The sequence below is a fragment of the Dermacentor andersoni genome, chromosome 1, assembly GCF_023375885.2.
Source record: "Dermacentor andersoni chromosome 1, qqDerAnde1_hic_scaffold, whole genome shotgun sequence".
NCBI lineage: Eukaryota > Metazoa > Arthropoda > Arachnida > Ixodida > Ixodidae > Dermacentor > Dermacentor andersoni.
This window is the reverse complement of record NC_092814.1, coordinates 189,679,480-189,706,410: the sequence shown is the minus strand read 5'-3', so window position 1 is coordinate 189,706,410 and position 26,931 is coordinate 189,679,480.

Here is a 26,931-nt window from a genome sequence, read left to right as displayed (position 1 = left end):
GGCGGTGGAGATGTACGCTGCCAGGTATTCCTGTTCCTGATATATAGTGGCTGTAGTAAGCTACTCGGCGTTTGGTGGTAGGGATAAAGAGGTAGGATAAGGAAGTCTAGGAGGGTGCGGGTGGCATATCCACAAGATATGATTGGTGCTCGGCCTGTCGCCGCAGCGTACGCAGGGAGGGGGATCTTCTGTGAGACCGTGGATAAGGTGAAGACGGGCTGGGGTTGGAAGGGTGTCTGTTTGTGCTTTGCGGATGATGGTGCCTGTTGACGTGTGATGTGGGGGTGTAGGGCAGGGAATAAGTGGCGCGAACGCTTGTATGGCTCGAGGGAAGGTGAGGCTGTGGTGCTCGTCTGGGTTGATCTATAGGGATGACGGGAGCCCGGAAAAGAGTTTCTCGGGCGAGCAGGTTAGCTCTTTCATTACCCGACATACCCTGGTGACCTGGGATCCAGACGATTTCAACATGTGAGTGTAGGTCCCGTTGTATTTGTTGAGCGATGCCGTGTGGGAGCGAGTTATGTATCAGGCGCCGGCAAGCTGCCATGGAATCCGTGAATATGATGGGTACCGTGGTAGTGGAAGCTGAAGGAGCCTGGGTGATGGCTGCGGTTATGGCGTGAAATTCCACCGTGCATGGGTCCATGGGAAGAAGAATGGCTGTGTGGACGGCACGCGAATGTTTATCTGTGACAGCTATGGCCGTATGTGTCCCAGATGTGCTGGCATCTGTGTAAAGATAAGATCCGTGTGGATTGCGGGCAGTGTAGCGGATGTAGTATGCAGTGCGTTGGGTGCGTTGGGCTGAATTTAGTAGTGGATGCATGTGCCGAGGCAGTGGTGATATGTGAAGTTGTGAGCGAGTAGGAATGGGGAGAGTAGCTTCGCGTAGAGGGGGGTGGGGTGGAACATGGTGGCCTATTTGCGTCAGAATGTGCCGTCCCTGTCGTGTAAGAAGAAGGTGGATTTCCTGACTGCGCCTATGGATGGCCACAAGTTCATCAACTGTGTTGTGACAGCCCATTTCGAGCAGGCGCTGGTTGCTGGCATTAAGGGGAAGCCCCATAGCCAACTTTGTGACTTTACGTATCAAGGCGTCCAACTTGGTTTTATGCTGCTGTGTAAGTCGAGTGTATGGGAGATGGTAGCAGAGGCGGGATATTAATAGGGCGTCGCAGTGTCTGAACATATCCATTTTTTCAGCCCACGAGAGGAATTGGAAATACGACGAAGCATGCCGAGAACTTGCTCGCCCTGCTTTAGGAGGTGATTGACAGTGGTACAACCACCACCATCTTGCTTGATGTGGAGTGGCAAGAGATGAATAGTTTTAGGCTGTGTTATAGGGATGCCGTTATGTTCGAATTTTATGCGTGGCGGTTGCCATCGCTGGTTATGGACTAGTAGTAGTTCTGATTTGGTGGAAGAACATCTCAAGCCGATGTAGGTAGCAGCGTGATGTATGCTGCTTAGAGTATGTTGCTAAGTATGGACAGCTGGGCTAGTTGGTTGTGATTAGCATTATGAAACATCGTTCCAGCGCACAATTGAACACGGACGAAAAGAGAAACACAACACTAGTTCGTGTTGTCTTTCTCTTCTCGTCCGTGTTCAATTGTGCGCTGGAACGATGTTTCATAATGCTTAGAGTATGTTGCCGGATGGCTTGTATGTGTCCTGCCGAGCTGGGATTCATCCAAATGGTGACATCATCGGCGTATATAGTGTAGTGTAAGTCCGGGATGGTGAACAGCGCTCGATGTATGTGGCACATGGCGATGTTGAAAAGAGTGGGCGATAGTACGGAGCCCTGTGGAATGCCACGTTAGGGATGGTCGTGGTTTGGGGATGTGACGCCGCCAAAGCTGAGACAGTATGTGCGGCTGCGAAGAAAGCAACGGACGTAGTTATAAAGCCTGGCTCCACAGTTCGTTGTTTGGAGCTCCTCTAACATGCTCTCATGATGCACGTTATCAAAAGTCTTTTCGAGGTCGACGAAAGGAATTTCATCCGACCAACTTCGTAGAAACGAGGCGCGACTTCTCCTGCGATGGTTGGCGTCCCGCACCTCGAGCACAAAGAACTTTCTCTCACCCGTCCTTCTTCCACCAGGCCTCGTCGAAATGAAGCGTGACTTCCTAATTCGCCATGACCGTTTCGAGTGTCTACCTGTCTGCCGGAAGCCCCGCAGTGTACAGGCCTCTTTTGTGTGTGTGTGTGCGAGTTTAGAGAGGCCCTTTCCTCGAACTGGACCTAGAAGAGAACTTCCACGAACCCGCAACGCGCAGAAGAGGCGGACAGGCGTCTACAATTCCAGGAGGCGGGACGACTTCTTCCTTTCAGCAGGCTCGGTATAACCAGAGGAGGAGGGGCCCTCTTTCTGTGCCGGTCACGTGACATCGACGGAAGCAAGATCCCGCCCACGATTGTAGAGAGCCTATTTAAGGGGCTCCGAAATGTACTTTTAAACACTTCATGCTCTTCTCATTTTCTTTCATCTACCTTTGAATAAATCCTGCAAGTTTCGCACTAGAAAATCGCCTCGTCCTTGCTTGGTCGCCATGGTCTACCGGATGCGTGCAGCCCGCCGACAACGCCACGCTACCCAATAAGTAACGTCGGTCGAGCTTCGATAGGCAGGCGCCGCTACTACTCCCCAGCAGTACGATACGCTACCCTGGAGTACGCAACACCACCAAGAGCATTCCTCCAGGTGTGACAGCCGCTGCCGTTGACTTTGCGCGAGCAAGCGTCGGGGGTGAAACGAGCGGAGAGAGGTGAGTCCGCAAGCGGGCAAACCTGTCATTCCCGTCTCCAGGCAAGCAGCGCACCGAAAAGCGAGCGGGCGGGTTCGCTTCCCAAAAGCGAACCCATGACGCCGTTGGTTGCAGTCCTGAGTGCGGACCAGACCAGACTCCCCTCTGGGAGAATCGGAATCGCATTCCGCAGGCAAGAGCTACTGAAGGCCCAGCAAACTAATCTGTTTTGTCGCGGAGTGAGCAACAGTCTCAGGGAGACGGAGCGCTGAGACGCTGCTGGTAGTGCGGCGGGCTCAGGGGGGCCGGAACCAGCGTGTGTCACTGGGTCCCCCGCGGATTCATATTTGCTGAATCACGATGGGTTCCTGCTGAAATACATAGCCACCGATGACGAGGTTGTGGACCCGTTTGAGGTGGTTATCCCCAAGAGGCTGAGAAGCGCACTGTTGCGATCATCTCATGATGAACCCTTGGCCGGTTATTTAAGTGGCTCCAAAGTTCTTGCGAAAATAAGCCAAACTGTGACCTGGCCTGGCATAAACCATGACATTTTTCGCTATTGCCGTTCCTGCCATGTCTGTCAAATGGTGAAATCAAGGGCTGGCAAGCTGCCCGCGCTGATGAAACCAATTGACAGTGAGCGTCCGTGTCAAGTGTCCACCTGCGATCTTATGAGGCCTTTCCCCAGGAGCAAGCAGGGGTCGAAATACCTGGTGGTAGTCGTTGATCATTTTTCGAAGTGGGTGGAGTTGACAGCGCGAGCGGTGCTGGAGAGGCTACAGGAAGTTTTTTGTTGGTTAAGCTTTCCGAAAAGACTGATTATAGACAGCGCGTCCTATTTCACCGCTCGGGCGTTTGGTGCTACGTGCCGTTCCCTGGGAATTAATCACTGCCCCACGTCGCCCTACTATCCCTAGTCCAATTTGATGGAGAGGCTCAAAAGAACTCTCAAAATAATGTCGGCGGCCTTTGCCGTAAGTCAAAAGGATTGGGCAGACCACTTGAGTGAGCTCGCGTTCGCAATCCCAACCGCCGAGAATCACTCGACTGGTTTCTCTCCCGCATTCCTCAATTTTGAAAGGGAGCTGGCAAATCCGGTGACCAGTGTCATTCAATGTGGGCTCGGGGACAAGGAGGCGCCGGCAGACTGTTGTGCTAACGCTTCGGCACTTCGGGATAGGCTTTGTCGGTCTCTTCTAAAGCAATGCAGAGTTTGACCTTGGCCTGCAGGGCCCAGCAGAAGGCTCAGTACGACCGGAAGCATCTCCGCCTTTCATTTAAGGTAGGTGATCTAGCCCTGAAGCGCAACGACGCTCTTAGCGACGCGAGAAAGGGGTTCTCAGCTTCGCTCGCTCCTAAGTGGCTTGACCCGTACCGAGTAGAGAAAGTTTGGTCTCCGCTCGCGTACTTGCTGAAGGATCCCCCTTTGGGAAAACTAAGCCGTGCCCATATCGCCGACCTGAAGGCCTTTGCATCACGGTCTGACGAGCTCGGGCCGTGTATGCATGTATGTATGTATGTATGTATGTATGTATGTATGTATGTATGTATGTATGTATGTATGTATGTATGTATGTATGTATGTATGTATGTGTGTGTGTGTGTGTGTGTGTGTGTGTGTGTGTGTGTGTGTGTGTGTGTGTGTGTGTGTGTGTGTGTGTGTGTGTATGTATGTATGTATGTATGTATGTATGTATGTATGTATGTATGTATGTATGTATGTATGTATGTATGTAGAGAGAGAGCGGGGGGAGGCTTGCGTAGTGGAAGGGACCTTTGCCGTACGTGCCGCCTGAGATAGCTCTGCCGCCGTTACCCTGTCGGAACGAACGCCACGCCAACAACGGAAGCTCCCCTACTCTAAACCTGTATATAATTTCCCGTTTGACTTGTGCAGTACCCGTTCGTTTTTCGTATGCTTTACCACAAAACCTGATATGGGGGGCGCCTTCCAAGGGGAGCGGAGCCAGCCGCCGCGCAGCGCGGGTGGGAGGGGGGTGAGGTACATGCGGCTTAATTTAGTGGCCGCAGACTAATAAACAATGGCACATTCTTTTATTTTATATTATTGACATGTTAATTCATTGTAAAATATTCATCGGAGGTTATGCGGAAGTTCACGTTCATGACGGCGAGGCATACTCAGAACGGGTACAGGTGGCACGTACGTACTGTAAAGATCGCCTCCTTTTCGGAGGACCCAATTGCCATTATAATAAAAAAAGGCTGAAAAATGCGTCAGTGAAACTTATTTGTCATCGACAGATCTGGTTTTCAGTCGCATATTGTGAACCATTACAATCTAGTGTTGCTAATATTTGCTGTAGCGTGTTACTGAAGTGAGACAAAAAAGTTGCTAAAATTCTCAATTTAACTGGGAAGTTGTTGAACGTGTCTTAAAACACTATAATATAAGCTATCGTGAAGTCTAGGTAAATTCACGTTGGTCTAATGTCCGTGCAGCTGAAGTAAAACAGTCAATTTACCAGCAAGATATAGAGGACTTTAGCTTTACTAATGTATTTACCATAGGGTGGACGAATAAATTCGAAGTTTCAAGAACGAATGGTTGGTGGGTAATATTTTATTCGTATTCGAAGATAAAGTATTCAGTATTTTCGAATGTCAAAACTAAGTAAATATTTCACAACAACCCACTATTAAAATCGGATTACTGTTCTGCACCTGCTGATCAGAGTATCGTAAATTATAGTTATCAGAAGTAAAATGCTGACGAAGTTTTTGAAGCAATACCGAAACAAAATCGGTAATGCAAGCTTCGTCTTCGGTTTTGCTGTAGAAGTGTGGCGCTCGTTAACACTCCTTGGTTTAGATCTTGCACACATACACAAATACCCAAGAATGCATTAACGCGGCAACTGCCGTCGTCGCCGTAGCGCAATAGTACAACGCGAACGTATTGCGGTGGTTGTGGGTTCTGCTCTCACCGTCAGCGAATTGGTTTTTCCTCTATTTCCCTTTAGTTTCTTATTTTTACACTTTAATTAAAGACTAAAAATAATTTCCCCTATGCTTTCCTTCTTTTCGTTATCTGTTGGTTTCATATGGTTCTGACAAATATGTGCGAGCCTTCTTACGAAAACGGCGCCCTTACAAAACTCCTCTTCTTTTCGTCCAATATATGACAACCGGCTGCTTTTTGCTTCTGGCCTGCCAATTAGTCTATCTTGCTGTCTAGTCAAGTAGCAGCTTTATCTTTCAGGTTACAACCAATGGTGTTTTACTTGTAACAGGCACTTCATTCTGTCTAGGGCACACAAATACCTCATTAGCTTTTTCTTTTCCATAACTTCTGATATTTTTTTCAACCACTATTTATTTTGCGCTTTTGGAAAGTTAGTCATACAGCAGCCTGTTATTCTTGGAAAGCTTGTTTGCCGCCAGACTCTAAGGTTGTCAAGCAGCTATTCGTGCAGTTCTTTTCATGACGGTTGTAGTGATCTAGTGTTTAAAACAATCCTAATTGTCCGTGATAGTTGACGGTCTATTAAGTACAAGCGTGTTCTTAATTATACCGAAGTAAATATTCCTGCTGTAAATATGCGCGTCTGCGTTTGTCTATTTGATATGCGATTCGATATTCCATACTTACTATTCATATTCGATATTCGATCGAATATCGAGAATCGATATTCGATCGCCTACTTCTAATATTTACATAACGAATTATGACCAGTGCTGGGCAGTATCGAAGATGCATGTATCTTAGATACTGTCTTAGATACTATTTGAGTATCTCGTATCTGTATCACGATACGTCTGGCAAGACGTGTATCAGTATCTGCATTTCCGATACATGAAAGAATGTATCGTGCATCTTAACATACAAGATATTGGGCTATCGCAACATCACCGTGCGAAACTATAAATGCTGGCTGAACTCCGCTTCTCGAGCTGATACCGCTGCCGCTAAGCCGCTTGAATAAAACTAAAGGCAGCGGCATTCTTTTATCTTTACGCCAGAGCCCTCCTGCGAGGGCAGGCGATGAGGTCTGCGCGTAAACGGTATTGCGTAAACGGTAACACGTTTAGGGACAAGGTGAAAAGGTATTTGCGTCATCGTGCAAAGGCTTATTATTGGCGTTCTTGTAGTTATAGACGGTGATCCTCTGACTGCTCGGCAAGCAGAGCAGAGACTCCCGTCAATTACAAAAGCGACAAGCAAAAACCGCTGACAGCGCAGCGTTTAAAGAGCTTTCATGTTAAGCAGCTGAAGCAACCTCAATAAACTGTTTCAGAATGACAATATCATACTTCGAGCAGGACAGACGAAAGCGTTGAGCTACTAACAGATATTTCATTCAAATGAAACAAAGTTGGTCGGAGTTAAGACATTTCCAAGCAAACTTTACGCGTTTCCTGCTACATTATGCACGTATATATATAAGAAGAAATTTGCGAATGTATTGAAGTATCTTAAGACGCAAACGGAAAGTGTCGTATCGGATACAATAATTGTGGTAGTATCTTGTATCTGTTTCTCAAGTACTTGTTGCCCGAGTATCTTGTATCGTATCATAATACAATTGGAAAGTATCTTTGCCCTGCCCTGATTATGACAGGTTAATTTTTCAGTACCTTCAACTTGGAAGGTTGCAAATACAGCACAATTAAAAAAACTCAAGCAACATAGTCTTCCTGGCATGAAAACGCAGTTAGTGTCCATATTATTCCTAAATTTTTTGTGCTTCAAGGCGCTCGTGGTAGCGGAACTATACTCTGCGGAACGCGCCTGGCGGCATGTTGTTAACACGGTGATGACAATTACCCGAGCTTTGTACAGGACAAATACTACATTTTTGTCCTTGATCTACCTGAAAGCCATCGTGCAGTACTGATTCGTTCGAAAGCGGTGATAAACGGAAGCGATTTGTTCAGACGCGGATAAACTAGCTCAGCCGTTCGGATATTTATGTCTTTTCTACGCAGTCGATATGTCTCGTTCTCCTGCTGTGTTCTAAATCAGAACACCAAAATAAATTATTTGTTAGTAAATTAGCTATCAGACACTCTTGCGCACGTCTACTAATCGAATGGATTTAGTGACGCCATTGAACCAACAGCGCTTCAACGCGTTCAAATAGGTTTTGAAGCACAATGCGTCGAAGAACAATCACAACGTGCACGCTATCAATGCGAAGGCAACCGTTGCTTCATCATGGTCACGGAGCCTATGCATCGTACAGCGAGTTTCACCCACTTACATGTAGTTTTTGAATATTAAACTGCGTTATAGAAGGCCATTTTTCAAGCAACCTTTCTAACTTATGACTTGTTCAAATATCGACAATTGTTCATTCAAGCCACTTTAAAAAATAAGCCGCTGATCACTAAATAAGTAACTGAAATGGGAAACGCTTTAAATTCCAGTAATTATAAAAATCAATCTGATTTAGTGTTTTCAAACATGGTTAGGTTAGACGGCCCCAACGAACACGGGATGATTCAAGGGATGGTAGATTAAACTTGCTTTGCACAGCCCAGTGACAGTTTTCTCAACAATGCAGGCTTGCAAGGCACTTACCGCAGGCGCCTCGCACCGCAAAGTACTTAACTGCTTGGTGCGGTCGGCCGAGCGTCATCTGCTACAGCACGTGGCGGCGATGTCCGAAAGAAAATCCTAGCCACCACAACAGGGGATACGTAATAAAGAAGTCGTACCTATGTGGGCGCAATTCTGACAGAAAGCTTGGCTTGGCATCAATTGCAGTTTTGTTGGATTGGTCAGAGTGCAGGCCATGACAGTGCTCGCTTTTAAAAGTTTGTGTGTGTAGAAATGGGGGGCGCTAATGGCCTACTTTTTCCCTTTCTCTTCTGATTCTCATACTCCTATGGAAATTCCCTCTGCTTTCTTTTGTACTTCTGCCTTCTTTTCTTGCCGACGAAGTGTGCCAAGAAAAAGTGAGACCAGGGCACAAGGAGATTCTAGTCTCGAATTTAATTATGTTGTTACGACGCGCACCAAGCAAAGGCACCATTGCGCAAACATGGATCGATGCCCGAGATAATCGGGCCAACTGAAATTAAACGCACGTAAAAACACGCGGTAAATGGTGAATAAAAAACGTGTTTCTCGCTTTCGAGAGAGTTAGAGAACTGAAGTGTTGGCGAGGTTGATATTCCCACGACAATGTCACGGACTGCGAGAACAAAGGATTACAGAAAGAAGACCTGTTATGTACGGTAGTATGTCCGAGATTGTATGGCCCCTTATATGGATTATCGACCTAAACAAGAGTGTTCCTTCTATCACTTCAGAGTAAGAAAAAAAAACGAAAAACGAAAAAATAACTTTTACGCTTGTATCGCGCTTTTGGTGCTTTTTTCTGAACTCATTTGCATGCGGCGATAGTAGTACGCTCTCACACGGAGCTCTATCACACATAAGGAGTAAAAGGAGTGATTGGAGGCAGTCTTATAGGTTTCTTAATTTGAATGGGATGCATTCCTTGCCTCATTCCAAGTACTATGCGGTAAGTAGTATTTCTTGTCTCACCACACTTGGGACCTCTGTAAAAATTACGGCAGGAACTATCGTCGATAATTATCCAAGTCAATGCGAAGCATTTCTGCCCTGACCTGGGGCGAAGTACGAACGAACACACGTCCTTGCGAGGGAAGCACTTACTCGAAGACCTCCACATGCGCGGGCCACGACACCCTGATTACGTGTGATCGGAACCACAGGCGGTCGCCGACGCTACACGCCACCCCAAATTCGTCTCGACAAAGCGCTCTTGAAAGTACGCGTCTGCGTCTCCAATCGGTGCCGCTTGGTCACGGCGGCACGTTCAGCGCTGTTCGCTTGGCGTGCCGCGGTTCTTCGGTCGCGCGTCGCCTCTGTTGTTGCTGGCGCCCTACGACCGCGGGCATATCGCCAGTCTGTCGCCTCTCCTCCTGCTTCGCCACTTCGGCACATATCGCACAGCTCTGCAGTTTTTGCGGAGCATTTGCACTTTTACGCTCTTCTTCCGCGTGATACATTGGAGTGCTCATTGTTATAGCTGCAAGTCGAGGCCTACGAACAGCAAAGCTCAGCTAGCGCAACCAAGCCAGTTCTATTTGCGCGCGCACCCTTACCGGTGTGTGGAGCAACGAGAGAAGACGCCAAGCCAGTAGCCGCTAGCGAGCGGGCGCATGAGGGTGCGCACGCATCGGCGACAAACTCTGTGGCCTTCGATGACCTCAAGTTTTAACTTGGCTCCAACTAGGCGAAGAAATGTTTCAATTCAATAAAAAGGCATGTGACCAACTGTAGAATCGAACCTCTACCTTAGAGCACAGCAGCCCGATGCTCTATAGCCGATCGTACGATCGTTCACGATCGCACGCATTCTCCACTTGTACCAAAGTCGACTAGCTCTTTCTTGGAGACGTTTGGCACGTGCTTCAGGTGCCACTTTCTCCTGTTATTTCCTAGTGACAGTTCGTGCTTGGGGATGCTGTGTCAGACTGCGCAATGTGCAAGAACGACCGACATTCCCCAGTACTTTCCTTCTAGCAGCTAATGCTAAGTAGAAACTGTGCGGCGCTGTACTGCCTTCAAGTTCGGTCATGGTCGAGTGAGCTTTAACGTTTCAACGCCGGAGTGCAAATGAAATCATCGTTTTACCATGCAATACAATGCATAGCCATAGATGACACCACTGATGACACCACAAACCGTCTTTCTCTCGCTCGCGCTCGCGTAAAACTTAACAATCGGCATGTCATAAGCCCACATCGAACGGCCGGAGTATAGAAATCATAGCATCGGCGTCACACGATCATGGTCACCGTCGTCTTGCTGCTGTCGCCATAGACGCTCGCGTTAAACACGTGGCTGTTCGTCTTACACGAACCTGTTGGTCCACCTGGTAACGTTCTGCGTAATCCCAAATGATCTTGGGTCGCCAGCTACTAGCAAAATGCTTCGCATAACACCGACCTAAACAGTGCGTGGGATCTGCTTCATTTTCTTACGTTATGTGAACACAGCCATGTTTGTTAGCTCATTATAACTCTTTAAACAGGATGGCTACTACACAAGCACTGTTTCGTTTCTTCTATAGGAGTATGGTCATTTTTTCTTTGTTAGCCAAAATCACTCATATTAATTCTATGTCCTGCCAACGTGCGTACTAGCTGCAAATGTATTCCTTCATTCTGTAATAGTATACTCTGTATAGAGAGCTCAAATATACTATTCCTATAGCTATAATGCTTAGTATATTCCGCCGTAGACGTCGCTTTCATGCGTCTTCTTTGTATTGTTTCACGACGGTATCAGTGATGCTGTTCAAAACGCTTGCGGGAGCACAAGCAAAAGCAGTCAGCGAACTTCTTCTGCAGAAAGGTAGCCTGTATAGCCTGAAAGCCCTTCTTAATGCAGAGCCCACACGCAAGGAAATAATGGCCCTTCTTAACAACCTTGGATTGCGCTGAATGGTATAAGACAGACACGCCTTATGAGCCTGCGGGAAATAGCAACAGCATGTTTATACCTTCTCGAACACAATCCGCTGCCCCGGTATAATGTATGAATGAAAACACCGGAGATAGTATGCCTTGCGTGCACGCAGTATCGAGGAACTCCGAGTAACTTGCGAACTGATTTGTAATCAGAGTGCTAATTGTTTGTAGCCCCACGCTATTTTACGCGACAATGCGCACGCATGCGGAAGCAGCCCAGAAGAGGTGAGCGTGAGGCGCCACATGAATGCTTTATGAACTATTGCCAACCTGTAGGAAGGCGCAGATGCGGTACTCTGCTCACTGTGTGAATGATTGTCGGCGTGTGTATCACCGGCTGATGCAATGCATGTTTTATCTGCCTCGTTTGCCTGCCTACCAGGATGGCAAATTAGGCAGACAATTCGAGGCGTATAAGGACAATGAGGAGAACGCCTATAGCTAACGCCAGCCTCGCAACATGCGAGGTTGCATTCGAGACATGGGTCGAGACAGAGAGACATAAAACTTAATTGTTGCTCCGCGGATTAATGAACCGGCGATCTCAGCACAATGTGCAGGCCTCCTCTTCGGTATACTTGATTGCGGATGTGAGGTAGGCTGTCAGGTGTGCTTGCTGGAGTGGTGGCCGTAGTCAGCCACCAAAAAGAGAGAGAGAAAGGCAAAGGAAAGACAGGGAGGTTAACCAGAGATATCTCCGGTTGGCCACCCTATACCGGAGGAGGGGCAAAGGGATGCGATAGGTGAGAGAGAGAAAAATAATTTAAAAACACACACACATATATACCCGATACAGAACTGTTTCTGTCGGTCTTATAATTGTATCTTGCACTGTGTTATTTCTTTCTTTTCTTTTTAACTGCGACAGTAACGTCCAAGACAAAAATAATTTTTACTGACATGACTTGAAAGTACTGGCGGATGTCCGCCTTTACGGAATAAGTACAAATACCTGTTCTAATTAAAGAACTTTACCAATGAATTTTAATAGTGAGGTGAAAGAACATGTTGCAATTATACGAGGGAAGTCTCCAGGAACAGCAAAGCAACCTGCTGCTACCACCAACACCGATTGTTCCGCCACCACTTGCCTTTCGTATGTATGTTTCTAGGCGTGTTAGTAGTCATCTTATCACTTCGATGTCACCTGTCCGAAGATTGTTTTCTTCTTTGTTATGTGATTTTCCCACAAACTAACTTGCATCGTTTGTTCGTGGCTCGCCCCTACGCGTCTCTTCCACTGCTCTGCGCAAATGCTTTTCGTATCGTGATAAGCTAAATCTTTAGAAGTATGTTGAATTGAGCTTGGTAGGTAGGGGATTTACTTATCTAACGCAACGCGAACTAAATAACGACAAAAATAACCGCACACGAAAAACGACAATACCGGCTTGGACTAATTACTGATGTTCTTCTTTTTTATTCTGGAAACGCTAATTATATAATAACAAGCCCGTGCTTTTTACGCATGCTCCCCACCAATTCCCAGCGTCTCATCCAGCACAACCGTCACCCGTGCTCCAGACGGGTTACTTAAGCACTGTTATTATTAAGGAAGCCTGGATTACGCATCTATCACTATTCTGCTTTATAAAATAATTTCTATAATCTCTCGGGAATATAGTATGTCTGTGCCAAAGGAAAACTCTGGTTGCACGAAATAATAGTTCGCGTGCACAGTCTCTGGCAATGTGTCCTTAAATGCGAGCATGAGAAACTTTTCAGGTTGTTTTTGCACTCGCGATCTGCACTTGCTCAACGCTCGTATTGTCGTTTTTTGTGCACCTGCTGTCTGCAGTTATTTAGTTGATGTCATGTTAGGAAAATCTGATTTTAACGAACGTTGCAGATTACTCTTCATTATTAGTTTCGAAATTCACCTTTATAGGCAGAGTTTCTTTACACGGATATGATGAAAGTGCTATTCTTAATGGAAAACAATCAATCTGTTGTTATATATAGCTTTTCTTGTCTGTGTACTGATGACAGTATCAGTGTGCCGGCCTTCATTACAAAAGCATCTGGCGCTCCTTTACGTTTTATTGAAAAAATTGGGCATTCGTACATTTTTTTTTATTTGTACTTATAGGGCCTTGTTCATTTCTAAGGGACTTAGCTTATGATTCTGTTCACTATAGTTCTTGAGCTGTGTGACAGTAGATATCTGTCTTTCCTTAGTCTGCAATAGAGGATCCGCATTTTTGTAGACTAGGTGGTGACCTTTCAGTGTCGTTTCCTTTTAAATAATTTTATGCGATGGTTACACAAGCTTTTCAGAATCCGATTATTCACGCTTATGTGGGCAGAAGAGGCGAAATTCTGGTGGAAGCTATTTCTGTGCAAACATAACATTCAACAAAGGCGCTTTCATATTGAATGAACGTAATTTAATAGAAGTTGCTTCCCCCGCATTGTTTCAGAGATATGGGTTGCCTGCCTTTTCCCGTTTTCCAGAACGGCTAGTTTACATAACAGCTGTGCACATTTTGTGTTCATGGGCCACTGGCAATCGTATAAAAGGCCCATGCCCCGTAATGCTCCTTCCCGGTGTTGAGGTTCTCTACCAAAGGACCCCAGGAAGCAGAAGAACCTCAAAGAATGAAACCAAACTCGACATGCACCATGAATGTGTCGTAGAGATTGAGTATTTACAGTGACTTGAGCGTATCAATGCGTATTTTTTGGCCGCCAACTTTCTAAAAAAAAAAACCCCTCTGTAATGTTTCAGTAGACTCATAAAGGTAACCGTGTAGCCCAGAAGGATCTCCAGAATGAAGCCAAACTTGACACATAGCGAGATAATGTCCTTTGAATCGTGCAAGTGAAATGAGTTGAGGCATTAAGGAGCGTTATGCTGCAATCAGATGAAAAGTATTTCATTGCGTAACGCGCCCACCGTAACACCCGCCACCTAAATATGGAGCAAGTTATCGACTTCCGAAATTCTTGGACATGAATACCAAGATGTTTTGTAACAGCCACGCTATCTTCAAATTTAGCATAGGTTATATGCCTGTTGCCCAACGATATAGAGGTAATCAACAAGAAGTCCTCGGGTTTTTTTTCTGTTGTTCGTGCAACTGCGCTGACTGATGAAGCATACCTCACTATACTCGGGGACAACTTTCCGTGGTTATGAAGGGAAAGCTACGGGGGCGTAGCTTCTGCACATGAGTTACCGGGCCAGGTAGTCCAACAGTGTTTGATGACGCTTTTGATTTCTCGGAACACATGCTGAGAATCGACGCATCTTCCACGTGCGACGCTTTCGCAGTTGCCCAGACGCGAAGGCCCCATAAGTCAACTTTAAGACTCAGTTGCGCGTTTTGTCACATTTAACTGCTGCAAATAAGGTGTTCATGTTTTCTCTTCCCCAGTTTAAACTAACGCGGCTGAAAATATGGCATCTTTTTTTCAGAAGCGCTCTCGCTTATGCGCGTTTTGCCTCCGTAGCTTTCCCTTCACTGCCACAGAAAGTTGTCCGCGAGTATAGCATGACTTGTTTTCTTTTTGTCTCGCTCCAAAGTGAACAGTTCTTTGAGTGCCATAATGCGAATCCTCTCCGACATAATTATGTTTTTCTGGTATAGATGCTCACCTGTAATTAGTGGTGTTATTTAGCGAGCCGGCTGCAAATAAAGTTAATTTAACGCAGGGTAATCTAGAAAATTACACCAGGTTTTCTGAAGATGACTAGGAGCACTCAAATTCAAGCGGTCAAAGCAAAAAGGAAAATCACATCTCTTCATTTACAGAGAACATTCCATTTCATATTCACATTAATTTTGCTTTTGACGTTGCACAATGTGATTCTTCCAAAAATTATGAAACTATAGCTGTTAAGTAGTAACGCGCTGGAGATTCAAAGGTCAAGGAAATGCGGCTTTTCGAACAATGCCTTTAGATGCTTTCTTATTCACTCTACTCGTGCGTCACGTGTTCCAAATCCGAGCACACTGCACTGCGCAATATACGCTATTCCGGGCAACAGAAGTTTAAAGCAAGGGGACTAACTCGACTCTCCCTGTAAGCAGTCGAAAATGCTACGGACAGCGACAGACAGCTTCGCTAGTAATTTGTTTAGCGTTCTCTCCGTTGGATAACGAGATTGTGAAGACGGCTAGCTAAGGGAATTCGTAAGGTTCAATGTAAGTTCAAGAAACTCAACTATTTCTAAAGGTAGTATCAAGCACAATGGAGGTATTCATATCTAAAGACCCAAGGCAGCATTTTGAATAGGCCAGACAACAAGGTAAAACAGGAAACCGGAACGCACGCGCTGACAACCTGTTTTCATTTTAGTCAGTTCGAATTATGTAGCATTTCATTTCAAGGAAACGGAGCTTATACTTTAATAAAAAAGCACAAAGAGTTCAAAAAGCGCAGTGGTACTTGTGTGTAATTGTGAGAACTAGTTGAACGTACTGACGGCAAGCAGTCAGCAGAAAAATGCAGTCGATGAACTCCAGAGACACACAAACTAGGATCATCCATACAATGTAAAAAATACGAGGACACCTAAGCACTTCTTATGAGTTGTGAATGCGCAAGCATTTATGTCCAGTTGAACGCCGCAGAGCGGTCCTTTGAGTGCCGATTGGCCAACGCCTCCTTAGATAGCTCAAGGCCGGTGTACTTTGATCTGTAACGTCATGTTACCTTGCCCGACTGCCATACAATCGAATGGGGCCACTCCTAAGTAAGCCGCGGTGATTTTGACATCACCACTTTCATCACGCCGGGCTTTGCAATAGGAATTTCGGTCCAAGTACCAAGATGTTATAGCAGAGTACACGTACATACTATCTGGGAGGGGCTGGTTTAGTGGACTCGCTGAAGTACGTCATGTGCTAGCGGTGAAACCGCAAGATGTATTTATCCCCTTGTCCTAAAGCATTTTTCTTTAAATTACACAGTGAAACGTTACCTGTGAAAACATGGTTACAAAAAAAGAGGCATTTTGTATCCGCTGTGAATTGTCGCCTGTGCAATGTACCCGAGACTATAGACCATTGCTTCATGAGTAGTAAAGATACAATATTATTTTGGAATGTGCTTCAAAGAACTCTTAAGAAATACTTCATTTTCAATCAGCATACCATCCGATACTTGATTGCAACCAGCACTGAAGACGTGCCATTTGATATGCTTTTCCTAATTGGACTACATAGCTTATGGAAGACGCGCATGCTGGACTGAAAAGGTGAACCCATTGCTTCGTCGAAATTTCAGTATTCTCAAATAATTGAACACTTGAAGGACATGTATGACTTTACAGGTTTTCTACTGGGCTGGCGCAACCTCTTGATAAGTTACTTGTGGTTGCTACTTTTTGACGTTCACAGCGAGGTCTAGTTTTTCTATCGTGCAGGGCGCGCTCAACGTGATTCATAGGTCCTTTCTAAGCCACGAATACGAGATGCGTTTCTCGCGTATCGTTTGATTCTTGTATATGAATGATGCAATAAATACCATATAAGAAAAAAAATTGGCGCTGGTTTAGCTCAGCGAGTAAGACATTGGGCTTTTGAGTGTGGGGTCGAAGGTTCAAAACTCACCACTGCCAACGTTTTTTTTTTTTATTTTTTTATGCATTCATTCCTTTCAAGCGATTACCGAGGTGAAGTTAGAACGCAGGCGGGAGCTTACGCGGGCAAGGAACGCGCGGATAACGCAGGCTTCCGACAGTGAGCGTGACGTGGCGTCGCGGCGATGCCCTCTCCCCTCACGCAACACCTGGCGCGCCACTGCTCCAGCAGATGTTCCTTTTCGCCCGCTTTGCTCCGTCGAGGCGCACACGTGACGTGGCGCCTCAGCCAATGGACATTTAGGTCTTGTTTCGCTGCTGCAGGCACCGGCTTTCTTCGCTCAATGAGCGATTTGATGCTTTCGCACCAAAAATACCATAAAAAATATAAACAGGATGATAGAACTTTTTTTTTTTTGGAAGACAAAAATTATCGCCTACGTGTATTTTGACCCATGAAATATCAGCTGTTGTGCATAGTGAGGCGGAAGAAGATTAAAATGACTCCACAAGAGAGAAGGAAAAAGAAAAAAATTAAATTAAATGCGCAAATAAATTGTGTAATGATATTAGCAGGTGAGACGATGGCGAAAATTCAGACCTTTCTAGATCACGAAGTGAATATTGGTTAAAGCTTTCCGAGAAACCAAATTTTTTAGGGATATATGAACAGTGAATACAGCTCCCGCCGCCGTTTTGCATAGCAGAGCATAAGACCTGAGATGCCACGTAACGTCAGTGGAGTGTAACAAATAATGTGCGCTCAAAATGAGAACTCTTGATGCGATGCGCGGGGCATTCGAGTAATATGTGTTCCACTGTCTCTAAACTGCCACAGTTATCATGGTTCGCCTTATGCGACACAGATAACTGTTGATGCGACACAGATAACTGTTAGTGAATGCTACGTTCAGTCGAAAACACAGCGGTCGCCCAAACGGGCGTCAGTGCCCGCTGCTTCACATAAACACTCGACCCCACTCCGCAATGCCGGCGCACCTAGGGACAAACGCCTACAACACATGCTAAGAAACCTCCTCCGTAGTGCCTAGGCAGAGTCGTATATTCAAGAAGCAAAGGTCCCCAGATTTTCTCTCCTCGTGCCCGCTCTTACTCGCGCCTGCGCACAAACGGCTGGCGATCCCTCAAATGAACGTCTCGTCAGCGTTGCTGGCACTGTGCCAAGCTCGCTATCCTCGCACAGTGCCAGGAACGCTTTCGGCCGTTTACTTGGACGCGTCCGATGCGGAGTGACGCGAAATTTCGTGAGGGTCATAGCATAGAGAAAGGATTCAACAAGAGCGGGCACTCCCATAGAGCCCAGCGGCCGAATTGACTGCAGCGAACCATGCCGTCGACATCAATACCTGAACACACTTCCGATTTCGGTTTCGGGCGCGCGCGTTTTGAACGCTAGCTGGAACGCGTTACGCCGGCTGCGCTGAACGCCGCGGCATTTGTTTTGTTTTTCTCTTCTACTGCACACCCGCGCGTGGTCCTGGCGTGGAATCGTATTAAGTTAAAATGATTGCGAACCATCTTTACACGCCTCCATCGAATATGTGAAACGTGCAATTTCATAAAGAAGATGCAAGACTCCTTTTGAAATGAGGAAATGTTTATTTTACTCTAGATAAATGCTCGTTCCAGGGCTATTTGTGTATTCATCCAACGTTGTGGCACCAGGTAAGCCGCAATAGTTCGCGTACGAAGCTCCGTCCGACAACGTCAACTGAAAAAATTCAATTACAAGCGGTTGTCATTTTGGTATTAACAGCTTATAGGAATACTGCGTATAGAGGCGAAACGTGTGGAAGTTGTGAATGGACGGCATTACAAACAAAAGCAATTCGCTTTTATATACATGGCGTAGAAAATACCTAACTCATCCCGAAGAGTACCGTACATATCACGAAAACATCCGATTTCTAAGCGTTCCCCCATTCCCGGGCCTTATTTCCTGCGCTTTAAGAGCACAAGTGAACGGGCGACTGCGTGTTTCCAAAAGAACTTGGCATCAACCGACGCGATAGCGCGCTACGTATACACAGAGGTGGCCACAACACAGGCTCTCAAAGAAACCATGCTGGACGCTCGCAGAATTCCTTCTACTCGCACTCAAGAGAAATGCTTGGGTGCAAAGCCTGTTTTCAGTAGCTCAGAAGACAAAATTTTCGAGTTACAAGTTCCTGGTGTTTGAGCTCCTTGGCGTTATATTTTGCCTGTTCTGCCGGCGCAAGCAACACACTCCAGTGTTATCATTTTTTGCAATCGCTCGCTGCATTTCCGACAAGCATGAGTACCGAAAGGAGGTATATGTTGTTGTGGGGCCATAAAAAACGTCACAAACTTGTCCCACTAATGGTATCTTCAACTGGTCGCATCCATGCCCCGAAGAAGAGTCGGGCAGATCCGGCGCTCCACAAACTCAGAGGTAGAGGACAAGAGCGCAAACCGAACGTGTGACTCACTCAGCCGAGTAAAAGAAACAATGGTCGCCCGCCGCCAGCACTGTGGGGACTCGGCGGATTGCAACGCGTTCGCTTGTGCGCAACCTCTTTGGAAAGTCTTGTCTCACCGGTGTAGGATACCGAGCAGTATGCGTATGGTTCTCTGTGGACCAAGCGTCTTATGTTTTCTTTGATATTACATCGGTCGGTGCCCAAAGTAGGCATTCGACTTTGGTGAACATGCTTTCCTTCACGTTTTTTTTTTTATTTCGGTGCCACCGACCAACAAAAGAAAAAGTAAAGACATTGTTGCGGCGCGGCGAATTGTCGCATGGTGAAAGTTCGATTTTCTTACTGCTTCTTCTTTTGCGGTAAGTAATGGGCCATGCGACGCTTCAGTTGCCGGATAGTCGTATTATATTATTGCGATAGCAATTATGTGGACACTCCAGGCGCATTCCTGCCGTCGCCGTCTCCCTCATGTTCTGTATAAAGTCCAAGGGCGATAACATCGTGAACGCACGCGGCATGTTGCGTGTGCGAGTGAAAGCGTAAGGGGGGGTGGGGGTGCCATGGGTGAGGCGATGATGGTGGCTCAGTCTTCAGTGCGCAGGGGAGAAAAGCGGGGAGGAAGCCCGCTGCCTTTCGTCGCGCGCGATTATCAGGAGGAGTGGAGGGAGGGTAGGGGTGGGCCTTAGGATTCTGTGATCTGTGAATCTGTGCTTTTGCAACATGTTTACTTGCCTTGTTTGACGCAGTATATATTGTGACTTTTTCTTAGATGCCTAGTTCTATTGGAGACTTATACGTATACTCAATTTCTCGGTTGCAAGGTTTTGTGTATACGTGCAGTGAACTTTGTTTCCAGTGACACTCTTTTGCCCTTTATCAAGCTGTATCTTCGCATTTGTATATTCCATTGTAACTTCGCATTTCTAATGTACGAAGGCGAGCCAAATGAAAGCGAGCCAACCCACCCCGCGCAATAATAGTTCGGTTGATTATCTACGAGGCATGCGCGTAGCACACAAGCATCTCTCACTTAGAGAAGTGACACGCAGGTGTGAGGATAAATGTTCTTTAAAGCTCTCATACACTGGGTTGAACATTGTTACGTTACATAATGGGCGTTCAAAAAGTTGAACGGAGTGGTGTTGTGAGCATCTTGACAACTGAAGGTGTTTCCCAAAAATAAGTTAGTAGCCATATGGCTGCCTTTTACGTTGAACATTGCATTTCATTGGCCACTGTGAAGCCTTGCATCAAACGGCTCAAAAAAGGATGTGAAAGTTGCAAAGACGATCCAAGACCGGGCCAAAGCCGCCGTTCAATCAGCCCCAACACGATTGCAAAGGTTGATGAGCTGATTAGACAAGAACGGAGGATAAGCATCGAAAAACTGGCAGAACGTGAGAACATCCGTCATGGTTCGGTTAACACCATAATTCATGAGTATCTTGGTTATCGGCTCTTGTGTGCGTAATGGATGCCCAACGTTTTGAACCACCACCAGAAGACGAAGAGGTTCGGCGCTGTCTTGACTCATCTCGTCTGGTATCAAATGGAGTGTGACGACTTCTTGTCTGCAGTTGTGACCGAGAACGAATCATGATGCCACTACTACGAGCCTGAAACCGCTTACAGTGAAAAATTTGAATTCACCCCCCCCTAAAGAAAGCAAAGGCCGTCATTTTCGCCGGAAAGGTATTGTTGACCTTTTTTTAATCGTCAGGGGCCATTACTGATCGAATTTGCTAAATCTGGAGAGACTATCAATCGTTTCCGGTATTGTGAAACGCTGGATCGGCTGCGTACGTTTCACAATCAAGAACAAACGACGTGGAAAATTGACGAATGGGGCCATCTTGCTCCACGACAATGCTCGTCCCCACGTCGCTGATGTAGTTAACACAAAACTAGCAAAGTTCAAGTGGGAAATGCTGCTACATCCACCATACAGCGCATACTTGTCGCCTTGGGTCTTCTACATTTTGGGGCAATTGAAAAAAACTGCTCAAGGGAACCTGAATTCGTGTCGGACGATGACGTGAAAAAGTCAGTTACAGACTTTTTGAAGCCGCAACCCAAGGAGTGTTATAAGACGGGAATCACGCTACTCGTTAGTCAGTGGGACAAGTGTCTAAATGCTCATGGAGGCTACTTTTAAATAAAGTACCCTGCTAGTCATATATTCGCATCGGCTCACTTTCATTTACCTCGCCTTCGTATGTGTTGCAGAACTTCTGCTTTTTATATATTCTATCTGTTGAGACTATAATTTCGGTGCAATTACTCACAATACACGACCGGTGACAGCTTCTCGTGCACAATACATTGGAACAAAGGAAAGCGTCATTGAGATTTTTCCCTGGTCATTGCATATGTAAAAAAATGTAAGCAAAGTTCTTGAATGACAAAGTTAATTTCATCGAAATATTTGTCCTGAACTTATTCATTTCATGGCCTTTACATTTTTCATATTAGCAACATGCACTGTTTTGCTGGTTTAGAACTGATATTTCATATGTTCGTGTGATATTTGCTTTACTTATTAACTAGACGAAAAACATAGAAGCATTGATATCAATTATTTCGGGCGCAATTTTTGGGGCATACGAGTATATTCTTTTATAAAAAAATACATATTTTACTTGCCTTGACCATGCGTAGCGTTCAAGAATTTGTTTGCAGCATCTTTGGCAATGGCAATGCAGTTATTCATGTGTTTGATCCCTCGACAAATTCAATAAAGGCCGATCCACACGACGGACCAAATTGCTCTTTTGGACCGCGGTCCACGGATCACGTGATAGGATGTCACCAGTTCGTGCGTACCGCCGTTGGCCCGCGCAAGACCGCGGCCCTCGCGGTCCAACAAATCGCCGAGGCTTTTCCCGCTTCAGTTTTGGAGGCGGAGCGCATGCAAACCGCAGCGGTTTTGGCGTAGCCAACGAATGTTGTCCGGCAACAGAGTGTCTTCAGCCAAATCCAATCTAGTTTTCGGCTCAGCAAAAGCCAGTCAAGCCAGTCGTTTCATGTACGCTGTTCCGCCTACACGTGCGTGCAGCAGATATATTTTTTAAACACCGTGTCCTCTTGGAGTGACGAGGAGGTTTTTTTATTTTGCATCGCTCGTTGAGCAGTTCCCGGCTGTGAGGGACTCGAGCCGGAATGATAACAATAATAACACTCTGGCCGAGAGTGTAGCTGGTTGGTCTGCTCTGCCGTCTGCTATGGCGGTCCGCCATGTGGATGTGCTCTGCGCCGGACCGGACCGCGGCGGGCCGTGACGTCGCATCACGTGACCGATCGGCCCGCAGACTTGGTCCGTCGTGTGGGTCGGCCTTAAGGAGGAGGCCGAGCGGCAACGTGAGCCTCCCCCGGACGAAATTTCTGGCTACGCCACTGCACGGGACTACTGCCGACGTGCGATGTTTCTCCTATCCGAAGCTCCCGGAGCTGTCGGGAAAACGGGCGGACGCGCCGGTGGGACGAGCGATCGTCGAGACGCCAGCATGCAGTGGCCTAGGTTGCCTAGGTTCCGGTGGACCATCGCCAACAGCGGCGACGCTGTGCTGTGATGACGCTGCGGGAAGCGCTTTACCCGACGGCTGCCGCGACGACATAGAGTCACTGGAAAAAATTTGATATGATATTATTGATTGATATTGATATGATATTAATATTATTGATATGAAAATTATTGATATGATATAAGGAGATGTTGGCGCGCAATTTAAGGCGCCGGCTACTCCTTATCTCTTGGGTGGTTCTGTCATACATCATTCAGGGTTCACGGTTACATATCAAATAATCATTTCACACAAGCACCAGGACTTATAAAGCAACGTTTCCACAGGAAGACTATGGCAAATGTCTCCACACCTATGTAGTCGAAAGTCTCAAAAGTAGAAACGATACTGTCGCCTAATAACACATTTTCTAGTCAGAGGGTCAGCGGGTACATACAATATACATGGCAAATGTCTCCACACTTACGTAGTCGAAAGTCTCAAAAGTACAAACGATACTGTCACCTAATAACACATTGTCTAGTCAGCGGATGGTATATACATCGTGTAAATATATTAGCACATACAGTCACAACAGAGCAGTCAACATAACATAATTCCCAAACAGATGGATATATAGAGTCACATTGAAATGAACAGAACAATGAAAGCACTAATAACGTCCAGCGATGCCGCTGTCTTCAAAAAAAGTCTTTAGTGCATTTAAAGCGCTCTTCTGCAAGGCCGTTGTTGGCCAAGGGCCCAAAAGTTTCCTTAAACTGAAAGGTCTGCGGTCTAATTTACTTAGCGCTGACTTAAGTCGGCATCTTGGTGTGTCGTGATGTGGGCAATCTATAAGGAGGTGATATATATCTTCATCTACAAATCCACAATCACATTCGGGGGTTTCCGCTCGGCCAATTCTGTGTAAGAAATGCTTTGTGTAGGCAGTGCCTAGCCTTAATCGATGAATAAGCGTTTCCATAGTTCTGTCTAATGACAATGAAAATTTGAATTCAATAAATGGATCAATATGATATAAGTCAGAGCTCTTAGAATTCTGGTCAAACCAAGTGTTTCTAGACATGTTGAAAGACGTTGTTCTTATAATGCAGCGTAATTCATTCTTTGATATTGGGAGCGGAGCCGTATCATCTTTCAGGTGCGCTTGTCGTGCTGCTTCATCGGCTGCTGTGTTGCCAGGAATGTTGCAATGCCCTGGTATCCACTGGAAAGCTATTGCATGTTTCGCTTCGCTTGCCTTTGTGAGGTTTTTAAGTGTTTCATATATTATACTGTCGCTGAATGTTTTCCCCTTTGTGCTGCAGAGTGATGTTAGAGCCGCCTGTGAATCGCTGAAAATTACCCATTTTTGCGCTTTTGTTACTGACAATATAAATTTTACCACACATAGGATTGCGAACAGTTCAGCCGTTGTGGACGAAGTCGCACGAGATAACTTAAATGATTCTTGTTTGTTGAGGTGCGGTATAACGAATGATGAAGTTGAAGAGGTTGCCGTACTGGAGCCGTCTGTATAGACGTGTGTGTATCCTGAATTCCGCATATATATCTGGTATAGTGCTAGTTGTTGAACAGCTTGAATGAACATGTCTCTTTTGCTGAATATCCCTTCTACTGACAATTCGATTTTTGGAACTGTAAGCAGCCATGGAGGATATTCGATGTCTGAGTTCCAAAATTCATTTCCTGGCAATATGTGAAGATTTTTTTGAATTTCTATATGAACATAACTTCTATCTCGTTTCATTATGTCTAGAGCCAATGGGTGGTTTTTATGCTGGGTTTGAAGGCGGAAATAATGCCGGCATGTTTCTGTAGTTCGCATAACTGGAAATGGTGATTGGCGAGCATCGGCTATTACTAGAGAACTCGAAGTCGCTCGTGGAACTCCTAGACATAGGCGTAGTCCTCTAGCTAAAGGTCTTTGAAGTCTCTCTTCTGACGTGTGGGAAAGTCCGTGTAAGATGGGCGCGGAATATGCAATTTTTTGTCGTATTAATGCATTGTAAACAGTCAGCATGGACGATACTGATCCGCCCCATGATGTGCCTGCAAGTCTGCGAAGTACAGTCACTATGGCATTGACCTCGTTTTCGAGTTTTTTTAAGTGGAGTGCCCAGGATAGCTGCCTATCAAGTATTATGCCAAGAAATCGATGCTGTGTGACAATCATTAGAGGGTGTCCTTCCAGATTAAGAGTGAAATTTTTTAACTGCCTCCGAGTGAAGGGCAATACAGCAGTCTTTGCGTGTGATAGTACCATTCCTCTTTCTCTCAAAAATTGGTTGATGATATTTATGCCGTCTTGCAATGCCATCTGGAGTAGTTGAGCTTTAGACCCAGATGTCCAAATACACACATCATCTGCATACAGTGAAAACTTTAACTGTGATGGCAGTCTTCGCGTTAAATCAGCCATGACGCAGTTAAAAAGGAAGGGGCTGAGTACGCTTCCCTGTGGTACTCCCTGTTTGACAACATGTTCAGCACTCTTTCCTTCACCCGTCTGAACAAATATTTTGCGACCTGATAAAAATTCAGAAATCCATCGCAAGGACCTGGCAGACAGACCAAGTTCCAACATGCTTAGCAGAACATGAACGTGACTAACGGTGTAAAATGCCCTCTTGATGTCTAGGAATACTGCTATAGTCATGTTTCCACGTGCACGCTCGTGCTCCACACAGGTTACTATATCTAATATTGCATCCATTGTGCATCTATGTTTTCTAAAACCTACTAAGTAGTTGGACAACACCTTCGTTTTATTACACCACCATTGAAGTCGCGCGTCAATCATTTTCTCCATTACTTTGCATAAACAACTTGTCAAACTAACGGCGCGGAAGGATTCAAGGCACAAGGGCGTCTTACCAGGTTTTAAAATTGGTATTATTCGAGCGACTTTCCAAGAGTCAGGTACAGTTTCCTCTATCCATAAGTTATTATAGATGCCTAAGAGCACATTTGTACCTGTCGGTCCGAGGTTTCTTAGCATATTGTACATAATGCCGTCCGGCCCAGCAGCGGACTTTTGGTGACATGATGCAATTGCACATTGGAGCTCGCTTAATGTGAAAGTGTGATCTAATTGAGGATGTTGGGCCCAGTAGCAAGCAGTAATTTTTCGCTTAGCCAACTCTACTGAAATATCAAATTCTGCACATTGTGATGAAAAAGCAGATCTGGAAATAAGCTCACAAAATTCATCTGCAACTATTATTTCACACGTGTCCCAGGCTACAGCGAGAGCACGAAATGGGAAGCTTTGTGTTACAGGTCCGCTTAAAGAACGAATTAGTAGAAAAATTCGTGGGACAGCCGTGTGAGGAGACAGCGTGCCGCAGAAATCGCGCCAGCGCCGTTTGCCTAAGCTTTCCATTCGTCTGCGCATTACATTGTGTATTTTCTGAGCGTTTCTGTATGCTTCTAAACTTCCGCTCCGTCGGTAAGCTCTTTCGGATCGGCGTCGGATGGCTCTTAGGTGTTCATATTCTCCGTCAACTGCAGCATAATCTTTTGGTATTGGGAACTTCTTTGTGCATATGTTCATATTATCCTGCAAAAATTCTGTAAATTTTTCCACTGTTGCATGTTGGTTAATTTGATCCGTTAGGCGGTACCGAAAAGCTTACCAGTTGGTTAATCTGCTGTAACGCCTGATATCATAGTGCATGCTAGGGTGGTTAACAAGAATGGGAAAATGATCACTTCCGCGCGTTTCCATATCTGTTGTCCATCCCACACCATTCACTAGATCATGTGAACACAGGGTAACATCTATGCAGCTTGAGTAATTATATCCACGAAGGAATGTTGGCGACCCATTGTTTAAAACAGTCAAGTTGCATTTATCTATGGCGCACTCAATAACATTACCCCGTGCATCACAATGATCACTGCCCCAGATGATGTTGTGTGCGTTGAAGTCGCCACATATAAATACATTAGAATGAGCTATTTTGAAGATATCCACTAGCGCTTCTACTGAAATCCGGTTTGAAGGTTGTAGATATAGATTAATCACTGTTATACAGAGCTTGCCAAAGGATACATTACATGCGATGAATTCCGGGAAGTCTGAATCACTGGACTGAATTTGATAAGATGGTAGGTCCTTTCTGACGCACAGGAGCACTCTGCTAACAGCACCTTGACGAGAAGTCTTATATATCACATAATTCGAG